General features: G+C 41.0%; 1 long non-coding RNA gene across 1 annotated transcript in view; it reads right to left on the bottom strand.

The window, feature by feature from the left end:
* Nucleotides 1-16,992, bottom strand: part of LOC113607865 (uncharacterized) — a 176,889-nt gene that overhangs the window by 28,221 nt on the left and 131,676 nt on the right. The window contains exon 6 of the long non-coding RNA XR_003428124.1: nt 13,822-13,978. This is a non-coding gene — a long non-coding RNA (uncharacterized LOC113607865). The remainder of the gene's footprint in view (nt 1-13,821; nt 13,979-16,992) is intronic.

Below are 16,992 nucleotides of genomic sequence, written 5' to 3'. Positions count from 1 at the left end.
TGGCACATTACAATCACCTACAGAGCTTTATATAATACCAGGGCCTTGGCCATTTAAAACTAATTCCAACATATAGCCAGGATGGAGAACTTGTCAGAAGTGCCTTGTTACTTACACCAGGCTTAGATGGATACAGTCGTCCCCAGTTATCAAAACAAACAACCAAACCAATGTCTGTGGCTCTGACTCTGGATCTTAGAGGCGCCAACCATCTCCTGCCCAGGGCTGTAATTGCCCCTCTCCCCCAGAGTGGTTTCCTGGCCTTGCTCTCCACGCAAACAGCCTTGCCTTCCCACCCCAAACAGACCCTCTGGCTCCTAGGATTTCATGTCATATGCCCCTCACCTAACACATCCTCTTTTCTCCTTGCCGCTAAGCCATGTCCTTTCCTTTTTTTTTTCTTTTAGCTCACATGACATCACCTTTGTCACCAGGATCAAATTTTACCACAGATCCTTGAAAACAAACCGTACAAAATAGACAGAAGGATTTAAGGGAGGCTACATAATTGTTTGTTCAAATCAAGCATTCTCCTTTTTTAAAAAAGCTAGATTCCTTTTGTCTGGGTCCTCTGTTGTGTGGTAACAATGCAAGGCCCACAAAAGAGCTCCGAGCTCCCTCCCACACGTACTGCTTTTTCTCCAGTACCAGGCCGTGCTCTGGTCAACCGCAAGGCAACGCAAGGCAACAGTACTCGACCCCTGCTGGGCAGCTTTCAAAACAGGTCTCGGAAGAAGCCAGGAACAAACTGATGCTTCTCGTTTTCTCCCAACAATCCCTCCCCAGGGTTCAGATTTACACAGCGACTCCTGTTATCAACTTTGATCTCTTTAAAGAGGTCCCTTGTCTCTGTCTGAGCGATACAGAGCCTCCGTGAGAACAGCAGTAAGAAAGCTTATGATCTTCCTCTCACATGATCAACAGACTGATTGCGTCTTCTGGTTTAGTAACTTCCTCTTTATTCACGCCAGCTGCTGAACAAGTTGCCAGTAACCCTGATTGGGGATGTAATTGGTTCTTTGGATTCTGTTCCATTCCTAACCATGTTTCAAGCTTGTAATTAGGTAGTGGGTTATGTAGACTGAAAAAAATGGTTCAGCTGAATGCCAGAGAAAGTCTTTCCGGGTTACTCTTTCATCCTAAAAATTCATGAAGGCATGCAAACCAACTTCACTTATTTCCTCTTTTGTTTCTCAGAGAAAAGTTTTTTTTTGTTATTGGCGTTTTTTTGGGGGGGGGATGGGTGTTAGAGGCGATGGGTGGTGGCTTACAGAAATTCTAGGAAAAAGACATGGAAATGAATTATATTTAAAACAAGCAAACTGAAACAGTCTCTAAGAAGTCCAGCAAAACTCCTTTGACAATTGAACAGTTTCAGCTTGATATGAGCCCTCACTTGAACTTTGTTATTTAAAATTTCCTATATTTAAATTATAAATTCTAGGAACATAGATATTTATTTATACATACATACATTTAAGCATGAATTCATTCATTTGTACAATAGATATTTACTGAATGTTTGATACAAACAATAGGTTCAGAGTAAACAGAAATAAATAAGACATATTCTCTGCCCTCAAGCAGCTCATAATCTAAAGGGACAGAAAAGTGTAAAGGTATAAATTCTCTAATATCTTACGTGTGCTAAAATGGACATTTCTAGCGAGTACGATGGGATCCCAAGAATCAACTCTATAATGGTGGCAGTAGCTGGGTGGGGAATTTTCTTAATAAAGCAGAAGAAATAAAGAGGAGGAAATTTCTAGAAAAAAAAACCCTTTACGATCACCTTTCTATAATAAAAACTGAGGTGCTCAGATATTACGTCTAGCTTGCCTCATTTTTTCTGCAGATGACAGCACAGTCCTGACCAGGATCAAACTGTACCACAAATCCTCAGAAACAAATTTGTACAAAATAAACAGAAGAATTAAAGGGACGGTATATAGTTCTGTTTGTTCAAATCAAGTATTCGCCTTTTCTTTAAAAAAAAAAAAAGCCTGTCTAGTGCTGTCTTTTACATGATACCCATACATCAACTGGGGTAACCCTACTCCCTGAACTAAGAATACTCAGAAGTCCCATGCCACAATCAAAGCCGTTTCTAAGAGTTATCCCTGGAGGACTTAGGTTTCCATTGTCACTTCTAGCTCTGAGTTCCTGCTCCCACAAATCAGCTCTATTTAAGCATTATTTCACCTTCCTTGCGTAATGCCCCCGATTTACATCACTTTGGCTCAAGTATAGAATTTCAAATCTCTTCCTTGATCTTAAAAAGCACCACCAACAAAATCATGTTGGTAGGGTTCTCATACTTGTAACAACAGTGTAAGGAGCAAAGAACCAAATCCCTGTGAGAACCCATGACCCATTTGAATCAGTCCACCTTTGTCTTTTGGCCACCAGGACACAGTGGTGTCACCTGCTTATTCTTCATCTTGGTGGTGTCCATCCACCTTTCCCACTCTCTTCTCCTTCCAGGTGGGCCTCCTGGCTTGCTCCTAGGAACTGCAAATTCTTTTTATACTGTTCAGTATAATATGGTACTCTCCAGTCCCACTCCCAAAATTCAGCTCGAGATTACTTTTGCTTATTCAAAATCCTACAGGGTCTGAGTAACCCTGGGATGGTGCTTTTGTTCTCAGGAGAAATTACACCTCTAATACAATCTGCTTTTCTTAGAAGGTACTTACAGTTTTATATAGCAATCTCCTCCTACATTACACCCGGCACTCTTCACATTTGAGGATGACATTACCATTCATCAAACTCTGCCTTCTTTTCTTCTTATTTTTGTTCTGGTTTTCTTTGGAACTGGTTTGCAAGAAATCCAGTTCTGTTACCGTACAGCCATGCCTCACTATGAACTCCAAACATAGTCAGATCATGATTTTGTTGAATTTGGATGCCTTAACTCTAGACACCCAAAACACTCAGGAGCAAGTATTATCCACCAGTCATGATATTTAAAATGTGCCTCTATCTCTGGATTAATTTACTTGTTCTATAAACTTGAATCATGCACCATACTTTAAATTAATCTTTGTTCTGTTCTAGACGAGTTCACAGTCTGACCAAATATAAATCCCAAAATGCTTTAATGAAAGGGACCATCTTTGGAATTAGTGCAAAGCCTCTCAAGGGGGTGGCTTTAAAGGGACAATCTTCTTTTGTAGCCTATTTTCCAGTTCATTAGTTAGAACATTAATTCCATGCTTTGCAGTTGTGCCTCGTACTACACACTCTACCTCCTGGGATAGCATGGTGGAATACCCTTTGAAAAGAAAAAAAGAGTTGTAGAAATGGGAGTTTAAGATTCTTCCCCCACCCCCAGTTGTGACTTAGAAAATCCTCTGCAATGTTTTTATAGCGCCTGAAGCATTATAAATATTACTCTATATTATAATCATGCAATTACTTGTCTGTCTCCTCTCCTAGACATGAATCTCTGCAGGGCAGGGTTAGGGTTCACTAAAACTCAGTTCCTAGCATAGGAGACTGAAACTGGCAGTGTACTCACAGGAGCTTTATGGAAGAAAAGGGAGGGGAGAGAAGAGAGGGAGGAAAGAAGCTATGCTTTGCGGGAGGGAGATTATTCTACAATTATTCTACAATTATTCTACAATTATTCTACAATTATTCTACAATTCTACAATTGCTTCGATTTGGCATCTGGGAAAATCTCCCTTCAGGGGTGTGGTCAATCTTATAGTTTGTGGATGGCTTAGTACCAGGATGTCAGCTGTCAGCTACCCCAAGCTGGGTATAGTCTAGGCACTGGGATTAAATATCTTTTGTAAGATGGGCAAATAATATTAAAGTCTTGTAGATATTTAAAAACAATTTTTTTGGCCATGTGACATGTGGGATCTTAGTTTCCCGACCAGGGCTCCAACATGCACCCCATGACGTGGAAGCTCGGAGTCTTAACCAGTGGACCGCCAGGGAAGTCCCGAAGTCTTATAGATATTTTATGCCAAACTCTACTACATCATACTCCATGAACATCACTGCTGCTGGTGACCAAAATGGGATTCTAACCCTAAGTTTTATTTTGTTAAAATGCTTTCAATTTGTCATATCTTAGTCTTATCGGCTGAACTTTGTCCCACTCCCCAACTGATATGTTGAAGCTGTTACCCCCAGTACCTCAAAATGTGACTGTATGTGAAGATAGGACCTTTAAAGAACTGATTAAGGTAAAGAGAGGCTTTCAGGGTGGGTCATAATCCAGCTGACTGTTGTCCTTATAAGAAAAGAAACCAGGACACACAAAGAGACACCAGGGGCACACATGCACAGAGGAAAGACCGTGTGAGGACACACACACAAACAACCATCTGCATGCCAAGGAGAGGGGCTTCAGAAGAAACCAATCCTGCCGACAGCTTGAGGGCTTCCAACCTCCACAACTATCAGAGAATGAATTTCTGCTTAAGTCACCCAGTCTGTGTGGTGTTTTGTTATAGCAGCCCCAGAAAAGTAACACACTTAGAAATATCACTGATCTCTAGCAAAAATTATTAAGGTTAATCTTGATTCTTCCATTAACCAGAAAATATTCACTTTTTAAAATTTAACTTTAAAAATTGAATGAATGGAGTGAGTTACAAAGTACAAGGATCTAGAAAAATATTTCCAAGTTAAAATTAAAAAGAAACCTACCTGGATGCTCCCAGATAAATCTCTTATCTTTGGAAAATCTGAGTTTTCTCATTTCTGAAATAAGACTGTTGGAAAGATAACATTTTATCCCTTAACTTTAAGAGTCTGTAATTTACTGCTAAGTATATCATTGGTAATGCTGGTTCTGATGGTGGTGGTAAATAGTAAAGGGATTCAAGCCAGGATTTCACCAGCCACGAGTATAAGAAGATTTTATAATCAACATATGGCATGTGTTTGCATTGACTTGAAGACTATCATTAGAAACTAACTTTTTCAGAAGACTAGGAATCTATCATGTGATTATATTTTATTACAATTGGCTAGATTATGCTTCAGTAACAACCAAACTCTGAATCTCCATGGCTTAACAGCTGACTTATTTCTCTTTTCACTGTACATTTCCAGTGCCTGTCAGCTCTGTTCATACCAGTCACTCAGGGGCCCACACTGATGAGGGTTTAATCTTCAACAATTACTCTGGCAGGGAATAAGATGGGGCAAATTGAGCATGACTCTTAAAATTTCTGCTCAGAAGTGGCCATATGCCACTTTCATTCAGTTTTCATTGGGAAAAGTAAATCACATGGCTATGCCCAATATTAAAGTAGGTTAGGAGTATAATTTTTCTATATGACAGAAAGGACAAGAAATGAAATATTTGTGAATAGCTTGGAGATGATGATAACCAAAATGCTAAAGGATACTCCCCAAATCTGATTGTATTCATGGGTAAACATGATTCGGAAATTTTAAGCTATCAGCTCTAGGAAATGCTGCTTTAAGCTTGAGAGTTAGTTTTACTACAAGAAGAAGAAAAAGAAGGAGGGGGAAGAGGGGGAAGAGGAAGAAGAGAAGGAGGAAGAAGAAGAGAAGACGTATTCCACATACTAGGAAGCAAGCTTCTGAAAGTCATTACTTCAAGAGGTGGTATAGACTGAAAAATGGCTTCAGAAAAAGTCTAAATTAGTACATGGAGTTGAATCCATGCCAACCAGTAATGAGAAAAAATATTATGATATCCCAATGTCCCCAGTCATTGAATCACTCAGTTTTGTTTTGTTTTGTTTTAAGCTGGGAGTTAACACATTAATATCCAATGTACTAATAATAATTCAGTAGTAACAGCACTTCTGGGTGCTCATAGAAACAAATATAACGTCTTGAAATTTGAATTTTCTGTCAGCTCATGTTTTATTTATTCAGTCAGTGAAGGGGGACAATCAATTTCATAGCATAAAATACAGCGGTGCCAAAAAATCTAGGACAGCAGCTCTCAAAATTGTTGATTATGTAAATTGTTCTGAATACATAGTGGATGTAGTCTCTCTGCTAGGCACTTCACACATAGTATAATGTTCACTCTTCTCCTCAACCTGGAGCTGCAACGTGCATGACCCTGAGCTGTACCTAGAGGCCTGTAGGGCCAAGACTGATGGACACTTGACATGAAACCATCCTCCTTTTTTGGGAAAACTTTGGGTTTGATCAATTGTCATGAGTGGGAATAATCTAGGGTACAGTATCAAAAAAGCCATCGCCCCAAAATTACTTAGATAATTAACAAGGAAAGAAAATCATGTCCATGAATTATCAACTGGGCAGACTTTAGTCCCCAGTCCCTAACTTAAGATAAGAAGAATATCATTTCAATACACCTTTGAAAAAAAATAAAGAATTCTCACCAGAGGAGGGCCAAGAAACAAACATAAGAGATATCTGAAAAGATTCCTTTGATGATATACATCTCTTGAAATTCCAAATTTTACACTGTTTTGTAAAAAGAAGACATTAGTTAGCTAATTAGTCTGGCAAAAGAAAGAGTCTGTTCTGATCATTGACCAAGACTCTCCGAAAAATGTTATTGGTTCTATTTTACAGATGAAGAAACTGAGGCTCAAAAAGGTCAAATCATCAGTTCAAAATCCAAAGTTGACCTTCTTTATTTACCTCCTTCACTTTCTGAGCCCTTTTTACTTCTTCCTTTCTACCTCAAATGCCTTTCTTTTTCTGCTCGCTGCTAGAATTTCAAAATCTGGGATCAGAGAAGACCCCAGTGGGCTGCATTCTCAAGAAACAATGACACACATCACTCCAGCTTTTCCCCAGGCCCTTTATTTGCTTCCTAAGAGATTCACACAGAATTTTACTTTTTAATCCTTATACCGGGATTTGCATTTCAAAACCAAGTTTGAGATATTGATTGATTTTTGATGAAAGAAGGAATCCTTCATGGTGAGATTATGAACTTCAGGGAGAGAGAAATGTCAGTGACGGCTTTCCTGGTATCCTTGAAATCACACCACCACAGCATCAGCCTACATAGAGGGATGGCCTTGCTCTGATTCTTCCAATCCAGGCACCAGAAATCTGCTAGGCAAAGATGGTCATTCTTGAGTAGGGCCCATGAATCAAGAAATTTAATCCCTCCCGCAAAAAAAAAGCTTTCAAAAAATATAGGGCATGAGGGAGATGATTTCAGACACCTAATCCAACCACAATGTTTAAAAAGTGGGAAAATCCACAAGCATCCGTGTTCTCATCTGCTCAGAGGTGAGTCATCCACTCTTTTAGCCTTTTCAGTCATTCACTCAGCCTGTGATTCTCCTCTTATTAAAACATCTGGTTACTCCTACAGATGTTTCCAGACTGACTAGTGCACCCTGTCTTCACAGCTGGCTGGATCCCCATCTTGTAAAAGAGTCTGATCTCTTTCAGTTGGGGCTCAGGAGCATTTCAACACAGGACTAGCATAAGGATAATTTGAACTAATCAGAGGTCTGCAAAGGAAACAGCTATGTACCAAAATTTGTGCTATAATCCAGTCAAAGGAAGACAGGGACATGAATAGAGGGGCTACTTGCCAGAAACCTCTGATCCTGCCCTGCTTTTCCCAGAGCTATTTGGCAAACCAGCAAGCACTTGAGTGTAATTTCTTCTTTGGTACTTGTCTCCTTTTTTTCCCCAGTGATGCAACTTGCTTACTCACCAAAGTCTCAACAACCTACTTAAGCAAGCAGAAATGGGAATTTCCATGGAACATATTTCTAGAGAACTTCTGGTGTTGGCCATTGAACTGGAAGCAGCTGTGTTATCTAATGTACACAAAATGCTAACTAACCCCTTTTGCTACCATCACTCTTCCACTCCAATATTTTAATGTTCAACCAGAGAGACTAAATTTAGAATATGCCTCTTTTCTGGGAGCTCTAAGTACATCTAAAGAGCTAAATCTGAGAAATAAAATCAGAAACTGAGAAGTGACCTGGAAACAGGATTTTTCTGGGGCTCCTCATTAGATGTCTCAGCTCAGGGTACTTTCAGTTGACTCACAGCTCAGCAAACTCCTATGGAAACCTACTATGAGCTGCTAAAATAGTAACATGGATACAAAGAGAAAAAGACCAGTCCCGGACTAATGTTTTTCACAGTCTGATGGAGAAGATAAGTAAAATAATTCGTATCTAAAAATTAGATGATTCTAGAAGGCGGACAGTGCCAACTGGTGTTAAAAATCATCTTCAGAGAAGAGCTCTAAGCTCCTCAGTCCATGATGCTGGTGACGTTGTGTTTCTTGATGTCAGCATGCTCAGTTTGTGTAGCTACATGCATTTTTCTGTATGAATTTTTTATGTATATCTGTATTCTATATGTACTATTTTAATTCAAAAATCTTTAAAAACCCGTTTGACTAATTACATAAATTTGGCTCTAAATCCCCAGCATTGTTTCTAATAATCATCCTAATAATATTTAACATTTGACCAACTTAAATACCTTTGTCCAACAAGGAGGGATAAACACAAGTAAGCAACAACAACAATGACAACAAAAATGGCTTCTTTGATCAAATATGACAGTGTGCCAGGCACCGGACCAGGCACAGGAGATCAAAAGTCACAGTGCAGGGGAGAAGTCTCTTAGCGATCAGAGGTCTCAAACGGAGACTTAGACTGCCTGTGCTGTTTTCAAGCATACAGTTCAAAGGGGGGAGGTGGGAAGAGAAAGAAGTATTTGAAGATTTTGGGGTAAAGCATGCTCTTTCTGGTTAATTGCTAACCACATGACTAGCTAGTGGCATGTGCCCACCTGCTTCATACACTTATGCCCACTTGCAGGGCCCCAACCTGTTCTAGGCTCTTCTATTCTCAGGGTTGCCATCTGCAATTCTAATTCTCATGTCAGCATCAAGCTCTATGAGGAATCACTGAGCAACCTGTAAGATCTTCAAGCAGCAATTGTGCAGTTAACACAGATCTATAGGCCGGGCTTGGTAGTGACCACACCAATAAAACAAAAATCAACCATCCCCTTCATAGGTGGTGTGGAAAGTCCAGTGAATCTCTCATTAACCTTCTAAGTAGCCACGGTCATACAGTCAGCACTAACCAACCTCATAAAATGAAGGAGTAAAAGTAAAAATCATAACCGATCTTTACTGTTGTTTTTTTTTTTTTTAAGTGGTGGACTTATTTGTATCTCAGGATATTGTAAAATGTTTTCTCTTGCCCTTGTCTTTTTCATTTTGTCTCCATCCTGGCTTCCCTCCCCGAGCCATTGCTTCTGCTCCAGTTGCCTTGTTGCTGTTTATAAAGCTGTGGCCACCCAGCCTGTGAGGTGGAAGATGGCAGTAATTTTATCTTCCCCATTTTGTATGCCCACTGCCTAAAACACTGTTCAAATATCAAGCAGCCACTCAATAAATGTGGATTAAATGAGGAAGAAAATACAAAGAGCAATCAAATTATGTGAGACTAAATAGGCATGGGGACTTGAAACATAAGAATCCATTTAATCTGCTAGAAAATTCTAGCCCTCAATAAAATGTTAGAATTGGAAAGGATCTGATATATCATTTGGTCCAATATCCTTATTTAAAAAATGAGGGTCATGTGCACATAAGTCACAGAGCCAGCCAGGGCGCAGCAGGCACAGACCTCCCTCCAGGAGGGAGGTAAATTTCTTGTAAATTTCTTCACCTCAAGAGTAGTCTTTTCTGATTAACCTCCTATTCTCATCACTTGTATCTCTGGTATTGTCTCAGTCAGCCATCCAAAATGGTCTCATGATTTTTCTCCGGATTTGTTTCATTGTCAGTTAATGCGGCTTTGTTTTTTAATGAGTCACACTCTTCTCACTAACTATAGTGACCTTTTCTCAACCTTCCACTACTTCTCTTTTGTTTTAAATATTCTCTAAGTTGCCTAAATTTTCACCATCCTTTTCAAGTTTAAGGGGAAAAGAAAATCATGCATAGTGGAAGGGGGTTTGGAAATTCTATTGTCAAAAATGATGTGAATTGATTGGGGGTGGGGTTGGCAGTGGGGGGAGGTACAGCGTCCCAGACTGGTGAGGAAATACCAGAGCCTAGAAAACGCCAAGCCAGACAGGATAGGGCACACCTTCGAGATCTGGCGAAGAGGTCCCAAAGGACACTTTTTGCAAAGGAATAAAAATAAGTGGATGAGAAAGCTCACCTGGGATATCTTTCCAAAAAAGTAAGCAATGTAAAAATAAAACAAAGTCCACAGTTGGTAGATTCATTCAAATATTCATTTATTCAACTGACATTTAGACGGCACGTTCTTTTGTACTTAACCTCATACCAGATGACTGGGCCATAGTGGAAAGAAACAAACCCTTCCTCAAGGAGTCCAGGTTCAAGAGACAAAGGAATGTTAAAGGAAAGTTCTCAGATGCATTGATTTTGAGCAAAGGTCTAGGTTTATTTGAAACTTGCCACATGGGTACTAACTTCAAAGAAAGCCTGTTCAAATCTTGCTTCCACAAAGAGAATCTTTATATTGATAGAAATAAAACAAAACAAAAACACTGTCTTGATGAGATTGTTAGTCTAGATGCTAGAAAGGAATTCTAAAAAAAGTTTATTCATCTAGTCCCAAGATTGTTTAAAGGGTTTAAATTTGTAAAACTATCATACGTATATCCATTTTTGTAGGCTAAACTCTAATTTCACTGACCTGGGAATTAATCAGATATACTACCAATTAGTAATGAAAGATTGCTCAAGTATGTTAATCAAAAAGTAATTATACTTTTCCTCAGGTTTGAGGCACTTCATTTCTTTTTCAATTCCTAAAATTTATCCTCAGAAAAAGGTGAGACAATATAAAATGAACATAATAATGTTTACTCTATCATGAATAAGGATAGTGACAGAAGTTTTTTGTGACTAATAAGAATTATTAACAAAAACAAAAAATAATAGTATTAAATATTCAATGTCTATTGCTACAAGTTATGAAGACACATGATCAGTCCCTACTAGGAGAACTTCAGTGGTTTTCTATCCTCTACCACACCCTAGATGGAATGTTCTATCAAGTAACAAATTCTCTTCAATCTGACTCTCATTCACCAAATAGTCTTACCAGTATTTGACTGTCAGTAAAAAGTACTTTGTGGGCAGGGAGACCTGGTTTGAATATCTGCCCCACCAATTAACCAGGTTTGAAGGTTAGAAAAGTTATTTAAACCTTTGAACATTAGTTTCCTCATTGCTAAAATGGAAATAGTTTCTCACTCAATAGAGTTGTTAAGTTTACATAAAATAATGCATGTGAAAGTATTCGGCACAAAGTAAACATCCACTAAATTATAATCATTTTAGTTAAATCGCCATCATCATCATCACTTTTTTTTCCAGGCAGTGTGGGTACACCCTGCCCATTGCATGGGGTAGAAATCAAAGCATTAGATTTGAATCTAAGCTCCAAAACTTGTTAGCTATGAGATCAAGGTAGATCGTTTAAAGTTTCTCATTTAAATTCTTCATTTATAAAACTGGGATGAAGTAAGAACTACATCACAGAGTTGTGGTGACAAGTAATTGAAGTAATACAAGGAAGTGCCCATTAATGGGTGGTTCTTCACTAAATGATATTCCCTTTACTCAGCATGTCCAGATCTGGCATTCTGGCTAATGGAGAGGCATTCCTATGCTATAAATGAATAAATTACCATTTAATTTGTCGGTTCAGTAGTTAAGTATTTTTACTTTTTTTTTTTTTTTTGCGGTACGCGGGCCTCTCACCGCTGTGGCCTCTCCCGTTGCGGAGCACAGGCTCAGGACGCGCAGGCTCAGCGGCCACGGGTCACGGGGCCCAGCCGCTCCTTGGCACGTGGGATCCTCCCGGACCGGGGCGTGAACCTGCGTCCCCTGCATCGGCAAGCGGACTCTCAACCACTGCGCCACCAGGGAAGCCCAGTAGTTAAGTATTTTTAGTGTGAGGTTTGTCCTCTAGAGCCTCTAGGGCCTGCTCATCCCTGGAGAAGGTGATCAAATCACATTAAAGAACCTGCAGAATTGTGGACAAAATCAGTTATATTACCAATCCTTGTCCACATAAGTCCTGCCCCATGAAATCATCCGTCCTCTGGTTTAAAATGAGTATAAGCATATTAAAAAGAAATGAAAAACAGAGTACTGAGTTCCATATTGTATATCTTAGAGGGAAAAAAATGGTTGGAAAATTCCTGTGGGTAAAGTCCAAGAGACTGAGTGCAATTTGGGGTTCAGTTGGTTGCTAGGCATGAGAGTAGTTTCTCAGGAAGTCGCACTGTCTGTTGTTACACCCCAGGCTCATCCCTGGGCCCCAGGCATTGATCTCTGCTGCATGCTCCAGCCATTCTGAGCTACCTGCTATTCTCTGATGATTTTGTGATTCCTCATTTCAATGCCTTTGTACCATCTAGTCCCTCTAGTAGAAGTGGCTCGGTGCCCCTTTCCCTTACCTTTCTTCTGCATCTGCATATCTTTATGACTCAGCTCAAGTGTCACTTCCTCTGGAAAGACTTGCTTCTATCACACCGTCAATACCCTTTGTCTGTGTTTCTTTGGACTCTGTCTTGACTTTCACTACAGTCATCCAGGGAATATCTTTTTAGTCCCTGTCTTCTTTAAAGCACTGAATGTAGGTACCATGTCTATTCCCCACCCCACCCCCACCCCTTTTTTTTACCTCAAGCCTAGCCCACAGTAAGTTCTCACTAATACTTAACTGGAGACTGACTGGTCAAAAATAGAAATAAAAATATGGTCAAAGTTCCAAGCAGAGGTAAAAATAAGCAGCTTTATCTTTAATTGGAGGGTGGAGGGCAAGTGTTGGGATCTTCCAGTATGTTATTCTTAGCAAGTTTTCTGTTATCTGTTTCGTTTTGGTTTTACTATGGGGCACATGTTTTTTAATCTCTAAAAGGGGAATAATAATTACCATTCAAGATGACTGTAAGATTTGAAAAAGATAACATATGTGAATGTGCATATGTGGTACCTGAACCAAGGTAAGGGGTCAAGAGATGTTGTTATTCTAACCAAATTATCAGCAGTCTTTTTTTTTTTAAAAAAAAACAACTTACACACAATAACTAGTGACTGACACAGACCTTACTGAAGGTTTCAAGGGAAAAATAGAGAAAAATGTTTACGTGTCACTCCACACCACAAACCACAGAAAATCCACAGTGGAAGACCTCTTTTTGGCTATAATACTATTGGAGATTTCCTCTTGGACCTCTGAGTAACTACCCAGGAGTAGAATTTCTGGATTATATGATAGATGAACTTTTAAAAACATTGCCAAACAGTTTTACAAAGTGATTGTACCATTCTACATTCCCATGAAGAGTATATGAGAGTTCCAGTTTTTCCACATCTTTGTCAGCTTTTGGTTTAGTTGGTCTTTTAAAATCTTAGCCATTTTATACCTAATATCCATAATGGTCTTATATCTCTAATACATAAAGAACTGCTTAAGTTAACATGAAAAAACAAAAATGGTTATGAGTCTTGAATAAGCACTTAACTAAAGAGGAGACAGCTAATTCATCTGCTGAGAGTAGGAGCAGGAAAATCCTAAGGAGAAAGATGAAACTTTAAATTAAGCCATGAAAGGAATGAGAACAGTTCATGACCAGTAGAACACAGAAGGATTCCATGGCAACACTGGGAGCCCTGTTGAGGCATTATTCAACAAGGCTGTGCAATTTCTCCAACACTGTTCAGTCTGTTGGGAATAGCAGTGGACAATCGGGGTCCAAGTCAGAGATAATGATCATCACAAATTATTCAGCCCGGCATATCAGGGTGGGATAACTGCTGAAAGAAACAATCCCCAAATTCCAGTGACTTACCTCAAAATAGAGTTTGTTTCTCACTAGACATTGAAGTGCAGGTCAATGGATGGTCTCTGCTCCACACAGTCACGAAGGTACCCAAGATCCTTTGATCTTGTCTCTCCTGCAGGCCTTTGAAGTTCTCTTCATTCATCCAATGGATGCAGTAAAAATGCTAGGATTAGACTTCCGGGAAGATGGCGGAAGAGTAAGACGCGAAGATCACCTTCCTCCCCACAGATACACCAGAAATACATCTACGCGTGGAACAACTTCTACGGAGCACCTACTGAACGCTGGCAGAAGACCTCAGACCTCCCAAAAGGCAAGGAACCCCCCACGTACCTGGTTAGGGCAAAAGAAAAAACTAAACAGAGACAAAAGGATAGGGACGGGTCCTGCACCAGCGGGAGAGAGCTGTGAAGGAGGAAAAGTGTCCACACACTAGGAAGCCCCTTCGCGGGTAGAGACTTCGGGAGGCGGAGTGGGGGAGCTTGGGAGCCGCGGAGGAGAGCACAGCAACAGGGGTGCGGAGGGCAAAGCGGACAGATTCCAGCGCAGAGGATCGGGCCGACGGGAACTCACCAGCCGAGGGGCTTGTCTGCTCGCCCGCCGGGGCGGGCGGGACTGGGAGCTGGGGCTCCGGCTTTTGTCGGAGCGCCGGGAGAGGACTGAGGTTGGCTGCGTGAGCACAGCCTGCAGGGCGTTGGTGCGCCGCGGCTAGCCGGGAGAGAGTCCGGGGAAAAGTCTGGACCTGCCGAAGAGGCAAGAGACTTTTACGTCCCTCTTTGTTTCCTGGTGCACGAGGAGAGGGGATTAAGAACGCTGCTTGAGAGAGCTCCAGGGACGGGCGCGAGCCGCGGCTAAAAGTGCGGAGCCCAGAGACAGACATGAGACGCTAAGGCCGCTGCTGCCGCCGCCAGGAGGCCTGTGTGCGAACACAGGTCACTAGCCACACGCCCTTCCGGGGAGCCTGTGCAGCCCGCCATTGCCAGGGTCCCGGGATCCAGGGACAACTCCCCCGGGAGAACGCACGGCGCGCCTCAGGCTGCAACGTCACGCCGGTCTCTGCCGCTGCAGGCCTGCCCCACACTCCGTGACCCTCCCTACCCCCCGGCCTGAGTGAGCCAGAGCCTCCGAATCAGCGGCTCCTTTAACCCCGTCCTGTCTGAGCAAAGAACAGACGCCCTCCGGCGACCTACACGCACAGGCGGGGCCAAATCCAAAGCTGAGCCCCTGGGAGCTGTGAGAACAAAGAAGAGAAAGGGAAATCTCTCCCAGCAGCCTCAGAAGCAGCGGATTAAAGCTCCACAATCAACTTGATATATCCTGCATCTGTGGAATACCTGAATAGTCAACGAATCATCCCAAATTAAGGAGCCCTGTGGATGAAAGGCTCTTGGTGCTGCAGCCAGGAGTCAGTGCTGGGCCTCTGAGGTGGGAGAGCCAACTTCAGGACACTCGTCCACAAGAGGCCTCCCAGCTGCACATAATATCAAACAGCAAAAATCTCCGAGAGATCTCCATCTCAACGCCAGCACCCAGCTTCACTCAACGACCAGCAAGCTACAGTGCTGGACATCCTATGCCAAACAACTAGCAAGACAGGAACACAACCCCACCCATTAGCAGAGAGGCTGCCCAAAATCAATAATAAGTCTACAGACACCCCAAAACACACCACCAGACGTGGACCTGCCCACCAGAAAGACAAGATCCAGCCTCATCCACCAGAACACAGGCACTAGTACCCTCCACCAGGAAGCCTACACAACCCACTGAACCAACCTTAGCCACTGGGGACAGACACAAAAAACAACAGGAACTACGAACCTCCAGCCTGCAAAAAAGGAGACCACAAACACAGTAAGATAAGCAAAATGAGAAGACAGCAAAACACACAGCAGATGAAGGAGCAAGATAAAAACCCACCAGACCTAACAAATGAAGAGGAAATAGGCAGTCTATCAGAAAAAGAATTCAGAATAATGATAGTAAGGTTGATCCGAAATCTTGGAGATAGAATGGACAATAGAATGGACAAAATGCAAGAATCAGTTAACAAGGACCTAGAAGAACTAAAGATGAAACAAGCAACAATGAACAACACAATAAATGAAATTAAAAGTACTCTAGATGGGATCAATAGCAGAATAACTGAGGCAGAAGAACGGATAAGTGACCTGGAAGATAAAATAGTGGAAATAACTACTGCAGAGCAGAATAAAGAAAAAAGAATGAAAAGAACTGAGGACAGTCTCAGAGACCTCTGGGACAACATTAAACGCACCAACATTCGAATTATAGGGGTTCCAGAAGAAGAAGAGAAAAAGAAAGGGACTGAGAAAATATTTGAAGAGATTATAGTTGAAAACTTCCCTAATATGGGAAAGGAAATAGTTAATCAAGTCCAGGAAGCACAGAGAGTCCCATACAGGATAAATCCAAGGAGAAATACGCCAAGACACATATTAATCAAACTGTCAAAAATTAAATACAAAGAAAACATATTAAAAGCAGCAAGGGAAAAACAACAAATAACACACAAGGGAATCCCCATAAGGTTAACAGCTGATCTTTCAGCAGAAACTCTGCAAGCCAGAAGGGAGTGGCAGGACATATTGAAAGTGTTGAAGGAGAAAAACCTGCAACCAAGATTACTCTACCCAGCAAGGATCTCATTCAGATTTGATGGAGAAATTAAAACCTTTACAGACAAGCAAAAGCTGAGAGAGTTCAGCACCACCAAACCAGCTCTACAACAACTGCTAAAGGAACTTCTCTAGGCAAGAAACACATTCTAATATGGAACTCTCATGAACACCTTTTTTTTTTTTTCTTCTAACGGTATGATAGTAGGCCATTTGATTATTTTTATGGCTTTAACTTTACAACAATGAAATATTCGTAAATTTTAAAAAGTATTTTTCTTTATTTGATGCGGGTGGGATACTGGAGAAATGAAAGGTCAAACACCTATTGAGGAATCCATACTTGTCTATATATTGTGTACTTTTATTTCAAGAACTGATTTAAAATTCCTAAAAGGATGCTATAATAAGTTATTATGCCATTTTACAGACTGAATTAAGTGAATTTCAGGGAGGTATGAAACTTGCCTAAGGCTATCCAGCTACCAAGCGGTAGAAGTGAGAATTAAATCCAGGTATACCTATCAAAAAAAAAAAA

This window comes from Aethalodelphis obliquidens, unplaced genomic scaffold (assembly GCF_003676395.1).
Source record: "Aethalodelphis obliquidens isolate GAN/ISIS:26980383/991018 unplaced genomic scaffold, ASM367639v1 scaffold50, whole genome shotgun sequence".
NCBI lineage: Eukaryota > Metazoa > Chordata > Mammalia > Artiodactyla > Delphinidae > Aethalodelphis > Aethalodelphis obliquidens.
The sequence above is the reverse complement of the archived record's forward strand: the minus strand, read 5'-3'. Positions and strand labels throughout refer to the sequence as shown.